Below are 7,666 nucleotides of genomic sequence, written 5' to 3'. Positions count from 1 at the left end.
CATTCATCAATATGTGATGCATTCTGCTATTCCATATTTTCCTTTACATTTTTACCATACCGTATATCTCGGCTTATAAGACGGAATTTGAACATTAAAAAAATCTGCCCAAAGTTAGGGGGTCGTCTTAATCACCAAGTATAAAATTCTTACCTCTTAAATATTGCGGTTTAGCGTGTCAAGAGTGGTGATGGAAACATGGTAAACCACTCACAAAGTCCTACCATTAATTATTTTATACTGAAACTTACGTTTGGGAAGCTGGATTAAAATGAAGATTACCGGTATATTAAAATAATAAAAATGTATTATAAACCAGTCTAACATACCGTAAAAGAACAATATACCCCGGTAATAAACACAGCTGCTATCATCACCGACCCCCCCTTTGGCAATGATAAGAAAGGGAAAGTGACCTTGACTGTGACCGCCTGTGGCTATTTTTAGCCGTCCTTGTGTTCGGAGGTGGTCAGTAATGCATATCTGTATATTTACTGATCATAATACTTATCTCCTATAAATAATTAATTTAAAATTTATTTTTTTACAAAGAATATTCAGTAAATGACTGAGTTAATTCTTGAAACTACCGACAGTGGTAAATTTAGGATGAGAATGATTAACAGAAGTCACGTCATGGATTCGGAGTTTGGTCCTTAATGATCACCTACCAGTTATAATGGTAGCCTCCCTTTTTTGCGAAACAAGTATATAAATTAAAGAAAATACTTGCAGTGTGTTTAATGTATTACAGTACAGTTGTACCCCGCTTAACGCGGTTTCACTTAACGCGATTTCTCATATACGCGGTGCCTCGCCAGAACCGAACTTTCACTTAATGCGGTTCATCTACTCATATACGCGGGAAGCGGCGCAGGCACGATGCGCACAAGGTCGCCCAGTCGTCAAAACATTACCGAGTTCTTCACCTGCCACCCACCACAGCCGGCCCAAGTCAGTGATAGTGATAATTATAGAGAGGATATGGACTTATATGGACTTTGAGGGGTTTGACAAAGAGGCCCTGCAAGCCTCTGTGGTGGATAGTGATACAATTGATACAAGTGATACAGGTGAGGGCCAATAATCTGCCCTCTGCCTCGGAACCAACCGCCCATCCCCGTGTGCCCAGTCATCTTTTCTACTAATGTAAGTGTTAAAAAACCTAATATTATTGATATTTCTCTTAATTATTAATTGTGTGTGCATACCATCATAAAAATTAAGATAATATATTTTTACAACATAGTTGTTATTAGCCGTCAAAGTGGAGTTTGAGGGGTGGAGCCAGTCTCTATTGGAATTAATCCCATATGTTCTGTTGTTCCTTAGCGGTTTTTCACTTAGCGGTCACCCTGTGAGTACAATTGACGGCGATTAGCGAGGATACAACTAATATTATAAATAAATAAATAAACAAATAAATCAACAAAATCTATTTCAGTACAGTGACCCCTCCATTAACGAACTCAATCCGTTCCAGAAGGTCGTTCGTTAACCGAAAAGTTTGTTAACCGAAACCATTGTTTCAATGGGTTTTTGGGTAATTGGTTCCAGCTCACCGAAAATTTCCTAACTTCAACAAAAATGGCAGAAAAATTTACTTACTTTGAGGTGTGTATGTAGAAGGCTCCTGGATGATGATGATGATGTGCATTTTAAGTGGGAGGTGGAGGAGGAGAAGGAAAAGAAGGCATTGGGGAGTTGATCACTCCAACAACTTATTTCACCATAAAATTTTAGTTCTCTTGGTGTAATTCAAGATTATTTTCTTTAAATCAACACTGCACTGCATTATATATTGTCAATATGTAAAATATATTTCAAAATGACCAATAATTTGCTTGGAAACACAGAAAAAAAAGCGTTTAGTTGAAGAGTCTCAAGCAAGATGTTACCTCCAGTGAAAACAGAGAGAGACTAACGCCTGTTTGCTGTGTTAAGAGGCTGGATGCCGCGCATTAAACTAGTCACTTTACCTTCAATTATGTTCAATAATTCTTAAAATGACTAAAAAATTTAATATTAAACTTTTAAAATTATTGAATATTATAAACTTCTTGATATTTACTAAAATAGTAAGGAATTTAAGCCCTAGAACCGATTAATGTATTGGCGGACTGATACTAAAGCTGGTTGCCCGGTCAGTGCAGGCGAAAACATGTTGAGGTTGGTTCGTAAGAAATTCGTTAACCGAATTTTTGTTCGTTAACCGAATTGAAGATCCTTATGGAAGGCAGTTTGTTAACCGAAATTTCGTTAACCGAGGCGTTCGTTAAACGAGGGGTCACTGTAAATGGAAATATTTTACTCACACCAACATTAGTTCCAATTAAATAACTGCCGCTTAAGTGAGTCACTAGTGTACACCAGCCGGTAAAATTTGATGCCAATACTTGAAGTGAATTGGCATTATTTTAAATAACCAACCATAAATAAATGGAAAAAAGATCAAAGGTGAGAAACATTATATTGTATGTATGTTGTGTTGTCAAAGGAAGAGAAACAATTGAAACTCTACAATTGTGTGTAAATGAGGCAGAAAGATTAATCAGCAACCTAAGACTTGGTCACAATTTTCGTGATGCCATATGGTAGTAGGGTCTACCATTAGACAATACTGTACATTGTGCTTCCAATATCTTCCCAGGCAGTAGAATCTCCCTGTTTGGTAGCTGCCTAAAACTTTTAGTAATATTACTTTGATACAACATGATAGACAAACAATGAAATTAAACAAACAAAAGTTATTTACCAAGACCTCTCTGAGAACAGAGGGAGGGAGGGAGGTGGAGATAAGACAGCTATTTATAGCCTGTCTTTGTGTAGGAAGTTGACCACACTAGAAATAATTAATTTAAAATTTATATTTTTTGCATAGAATATTCAGTACATGACTGTGATTATAAAATATTGTGAATATATATATATATACAGTATATATAAATATATATATATATATATATATATATATATATATATATATATATATATATATATATATATATATATATATATATATATATATATATATATATATATATATATATTATATATATATATATATATATATATATATATATATATATATATATATATATATATATATATATATATATATATATATATATATATATCATGTACTTTTCCTCCAAGTCCTGATGAACACCACAATTAGAATGAGTTGGTGTCTGTTGTATAAACAGTGGAACACAGTCCCTCCACCAGGGCAGGTAACACTCCCACCCGATCACCTCATGCAGGAACAAGCGTATAAATTAAGAAATACTTGCAGTGTGTTTAATATGTTACAGTATATTATAAATATATAAATAAACAAATAAATCGGTAAATCCATTTCAAGTAAATGGAAAAATTTTTACTAGAACACCGACATTAGTTCAGTTACATTAAATAGCCGATGCTTTAGTGGCGTCACTAGTGTTTACACTACACCAGCGAACATTTGATGACATTACTTGAAGTGAATTGAAATAAATAAATAAACAAATGAATTGGTAAATCCATTTCAAGTAAATGGAAAAAATTTTACTGAACAACCGACATTAGTTCCGGTTCGGTAAATAGCAGAGCCTTCAGTGGCGTCACTAGTGTTTACACTACACAGCGGGTAACATTTGATGACATTACTTGGAGGTGAATTGGCCTTATTTTTAAAAACCAAGGATGGTTGGTAGAGGACTACTGAGTCAGTGGGTAAGTGTCACATTTGGGTACTGGTCTTATGCAGCTAGAGCTCAAAAGCTACTTTTTAAATGGAAATTTTGGGGGGCCGTCTTGGCCTTATAGGCTGAGATATCACGGTAATCAGTTTCAGAATGGCACACATACCAGGTACTTTATTACAGTTTTGTATAATTATTTGTATACTGTACAGTAATTTTCAATAATTACCAGTACAGTATATTTTTATTACAATAATAAAGTACAGTATATTTTTATTACAATAATACAGTACAGTATATTTTTATTACAATAATACAGTACAGGTTGTACCTCTCTAGTCCAGCATTCTGTCTGGTCGGAAACTCCCATGTCAGGATTCTCACTCTATTCTGATGAGGAAGAAAAGGTCCTGGTTTTGGAGATGGGCGAGTTGGAGGAGGACCCCAGGACCACTGCATGTGGAGCATCTTTAAAGAGATAGATGAAGATAGCTGCTTTGAAAGGTTTTGAAGATTTCCAAAAGCCTGCTTCTTTGATCTGACTGAGGCTCATATGCTGCAGAAAGGCCACAGACCCTGCATATTTCTTGGTGACATGTGCCCAAAATTTCTTGCCAGGGTCTGCTTACTCACTAACTGAGATAAATATTTTGTCATTTGACTAGGAGACAATTTCTTACCATCCTGTGATGAAATTCCATAGGGGCCTCAATTAGGGAGTCTGGTTTACTACTCTTGAAGGTTCTTAACTGGGCACAACATATGAGGAACCCTTGTCTCATCCATCAGCCATTTGATCCGGATAGGTTGAACTTGAAAATCTTCCCTTTCAATTTTCTTAGAATCACCGTGGGAAATAATGATGGATTATTGGAAATTGAAACCAGCTCACTGATTCTCATACCTGTTGCTATTGCTAGAAGGAATGCTGCTTTCTGGAGCAATCTGTCGGCTCAGATTTGTATTGTAGTTAAGCCCCATAAGAAGTTAGTAACTTTATCTAGTGACCAAGGTGGGATTCTCTTGGGCCGAGGGGTTCTCTGAATGAAAAAGGATGATCTGAGCATTTGATAAATTCTATGATTCAAAGTAATGTTAAAACCCTACACCAGAGGATCAACCAATGCTAATTTATAAGATGCAATTGTAGAACATTGAAGGCCTTTAACTCTGGACGGAAATCAAAAGTTCCAACACCACTGTTTCCGACAATGTGTCTGGAGCCGTTAACTTAATACATTTTGGAAAAAGGCTCTAAGCTTTCTCATATTGCATAGAAGTTTGGGGCCTATGACCTGCTATTACTTGGTTAACTATATTGGAATTACCCAACATTCTATTTAAACTTCTTTTGAGAAACTCCAAGTGTGAAGTGCCAAAGATATCTCAAACTGAGGTGCAGTACCTGGTCTAGACATCCTTGTTGAAATTGTAGTGGATGCAGGCACCAGTCGAACAGATCCAGACACCATGGTTGTGGGACCTAATATGGTGCAATTATGAGGACCTTTCCTTGGAAGGATCTGAGTTTGTGAACCCACTGGATAACATTTTCACAGGTGGGAACAGATAGATTAAATTCAACGGTTCCAATCTATGAGTAGAGCATTTCCTAGTAGATTCGATTTTTCCAGAGAAGCATAAATTGGCAACTTGTGATTGTTTTGTGAGGCAAAGGGTCTATTTGTGGAGTCCCAAACCTCGCCAGCTAGACTCTTGAACTGGATGGCTTCAGGACCATTCTGTTTCGTCGACACTGGCGGAGATGGGGCGACGCATCTGCCCAATTGTTTTGTACTCCTGGTATGTGAGTTGCCTTGAGGTATAGTTAATCATTTACACAAACCTTGAAAAATTTTCTGACAGTGTGGGAAAGGAGTCCAAGATCTGGTTGAGCCTTGATGATTGAGGCAAAACACTGCCACTGTGTTGTCCATGGCAAACAGAATCATCATGTTTTTGAAGTTTGGGTTAACTAAAAGAATAGGACTATTGATAATTTTTGATGTTTATGTTGGTCCTGAAGGAGTTGTTCACTTCCCTTGGCGGAACTCTCCTTTTGATGAATGGTATCCTCATCCTATCTAGAGCATCCGTACAAGCGACCAAGTCTGTTTGAGGAGAACCCAGGGTGATGAACCGATTAGATTGTCCAACTTTGTCCACCATGACAGATGATTCTTGATCTGAGTTTGGAGAGAAGAAGCAATATTTCTGTTCCTCTTGACTGACCCCAGATGATTCCTTAATGTGCTTAAGGGAACTACAGTCATGCCCGGTTAACGTCCTGGATCGTTCTTGGAAGCGTGGCGTTAACCAAAATGGACATTGATCAGTCTACATAAATTTTATTTATACTTATGTGTATGTGGAATACTATCGATACATCATATACACTTTTTCTCTTAAATCACTATAATGTGATACACGGTGATTATTTTTATCTCTTGTGCAAATACATGACGTTTTATTAAAATTATTCACTGTTTTACAAAGATTCAACAACGCCAAGCAGATGGGAGGAGGGTGGGAGGCGGCGTGGGGAGGGAGAAGTATGTTTGGCAGTTGGCACAGGCCCAGGTCTAGCAGCGTGTATATTTATCAGTTCTTAGGTGATAAAGCTGCCTCTCTCTTATAAAACCAGTGGGAAATGACCTGGTGAATATAGTGCTACAACTTGGATTCTTGTAACATACTGATTATTTAGACCCTTAGCCATGCCACTTATAATTTGCACTAGACAAAACAATTTTAGTACGTAATCAAATTAGTTCATGTGAACTCCAGCTTGCACTAAGGTCATTTATTTCTATTATGTTTCTTTTGGTATGGTGTGTGCATGTAAATGGATGAAAATAAATAGAAGAAATCTATGTAAATCTGCAAAAAATACAGTTAATAAATGTGCACCTGATACTGTACACTAATATTACACTCATTTTTTATCTCTGAAATGTAAAATATATGATGTTTATATCAATTATTGACTGTCTTGCAAGGATTCAGCAATGCAAATTATAATCTCTAACTTTAGTCTGAGATATATAAAATAAAAACTGTAAGCCTAAAAAGCCTGGCTGGAGAGGACGATGGATATATACGCCACCAGCGAGGGGTTACAGGGAGGTTGGGGGGTTAATTGATAGTTTGAGGCGAGAATGCTGTGTGTTTATTTAACAGTCCTACTAAACCTCATTTTAAATACTTGTGATACTGGCCTAGAATATAATTAACATAGCTGGGATTCTTGTAGACTCTTTGATTTATTTGAATACTCCCAAACATGTTGTATTCGCTAGAAATAAAAATTTTAGTACGTAATCAAATTAATTATATTGCACTCAGCTTTGCACTAAAGTGCTTTATTTATTTCGTTTCTTATTTTAGTATGGTGTGTGATAAATGGGTGAAATAAATGAAAGGTATGTACTACATTTTTTATATCTTGAAACCAAAATATCTGGCCTTATATTCAAAATAATCTCTGTCTTCAAGGATTTCATAGTAAATTATATTATCCTAACTTTAAAGTCTGAATATTATATAAAATAAACATAAAGAAATCACCAATCTTATCTTGGAACACGAGATTGTGGTGGGAAGGCAGGAGGCGGGAGTGAGACGACCCAGAGTGTGTGGCGTTTGTTGCTCTACTTTATTTGAGATGGGTTGACAGTTGGCTGAAAGAGGCCTGCACTGTATTTCATTATCATTGCTTAAGAAGTGACTAAGCTCTTCTCATAATTTTCCACCAAGCGACCTGGGTGAATATAACTTACATTGGAGGATTCTTGTAAGATAGTAATTTATTTGAATACCTGTATAAACAATCTATGTTGCAATAGACATAGCACAATTTTAGTAAGCGTAATCATTTTAGTACTGTGGCCTGTGGAGTTTTCTCTTTAGGTTCATTGTTATTACAATATTGACTAAATTCAATAGATAGCGATAAGCCTGACAGCACAATCTCCAAGAAA

The sequence above is a fragment of the Homarus americanus genome, unplaced genomic scaffold (assembly GCF_018991925.1).
Source record: "Homarus americanus isolate GMGI-L3 unplaced genomic scaffold, GMGI_Hamer_2.0 scaffold50892, whole genome shotgun sequence".
NCBI classification, from domain to species: Eukaryota; Metazoa; Arthropoda; class Malacostraca; order Decapoda; family Nephropidae; genus Homarus; species Homarus americanus.
Note: the sequence above shows the minus strand (reverse complement) of the source record.